The sequence below is a fragment of the Carlito syrichta genome, unplaced genomic scaffold, assembly GCF_000164805.1.
Source record: "Carlito syrichta isolate Samal-C Ts95f unplaced genomic scaffold, Tarsius_syrichta-2.0.1 Scaffold315526, whole genome shotgun sequence".
In the NCBI taxonomy this organism is placed as follows: Eukaryota; Metazoa; Chordata; class Mammalia; order Primates; family Tarsiidae; genus Carlito; species Carlito syrichta.
Window position 1 is genome coordinate 27,962 of NW_007259622.1, and position 1,293 is coordinate 29,254.

The following is a 1,293-nucleotide window of genomic DNA, read 5'->3' on the forward strand; positions in this document are numbered from 1 at the left end:
AAAAGGGGGCGGAGGGAGGAAGAGGAGCGGGGCGAGGAGGGAGACGGGGAGGAGCTAGAGAAGGGGAGGGGCTAGAGAAGGAGGAGGGGCTAGAGAAGGGAGCTGGAGGGGAGGAGACAGAGGAAGCCCCCAGCGCTTCACTGAGAGCGGACCCCACAGCCGCCCCAACCAGAGACGCCCACCACGGCCCCACCTGCCCTGCATGGCCTCTGAGGCCCAGCCTCCACTAGCTGGAGTTCCCCAGCCGAGAAGCCTGCTTTGTTTCCTTCTGTAGTGGGAGGAGCCCCAGTGTCCCCCAGGGACAGAGGGTGTGACGAGAATTCAGGCCCTTGCTCTTCACAGGGCATCTGGTACCCACTCCGTGGAAGAAGGCCAGGCTGGCACCCACAGGCGTCTTACTACTCGTGGCGCTTAGTCCGCAGTCGTCACACCTTGGGAGTGACCAAGGTGTCCTGCAGCAGGTGATGGATGAGGGCCACCCAGATGGCGGGACACCACTCGGGGCTGGAGAGATATGAGCTCAGGCCGGGCAGGGGATCACATCTGTCATCCCAGCACTTTGAGAGGTTGAGGCAGGAGGATCGCTTGAGCCCAGGAGTTTGAGACCAGCCTGGGCAACAAAGCGAGACCTCGTCTCTACAAAAAATAAAAAACTAGACAGGCATGGTGGTGCCTATGGCTCCAGCTACTCAGAAGACTGAGGTGGACCCTGATTTAAAAAAAAAAGACATGAGTTCAAGCCACGGAGGAGCCACGAGTGCTTGTCGCTGGGTGAGAGGAGCCCGTCTGAGGGGCTGCACCTGTGTGGCTCCAACTCCAGGATGTCCTGGAAAAGGCAGAACAGCGGAGACAGGACAGACCAGAGGCAGGGGCTAGGGAGGAAGGACAGAAGCACTGGGTGTCAGGCCACAAGCTCCCCTGCCGGTCAAACACCGGGGACATCCTGTAGGCCCCAGGACATGCACAGAGTGCCCCCTGTACACTGCGGACCCTCGTTAATGGTGGTGTTCGTCTCTGGTCACCCACTGGGACAAGGCTGCCCACAGCGCGGGCACTAAGGGGAGGTGGGGTGGGCATGTAGGAACTTTCTTTGCTTTCTGAGCAAGTTTTCTGCAAACCAAAAACCATTAAGAAACAAAGCCTATCCAGTTAAAAAGAAAAAAAATTTGTTAAAAAATCCCCTTGGTGCCGGGCTCAGTGGCCTGTAATCCGCGCCTTGGAAGGCTGAGGTGAGTGGACTGCCTGAGCCCGCGGGTTCGAGACCCGCCTGGGCAGCGAGACCTCATCTCTACA

General features: G+C 58.8%; 1 protein-coding gene across 1 annotated transcript in view; it reads right to left on the minus strand.

Annotated features, from left to right (window-relative positions):
- The window catches only part of LOC103275536 (protein strawberry notch homolog 2-like), a gene marked incomplete at its 3' end in the record, with an annotated part of 29,091 nt that overhangs the window by 27,230 nt on the left and 568 nt on the right, over nucleotides 1-1,293 (minus strand). The window lies entirely within an intron of this gene.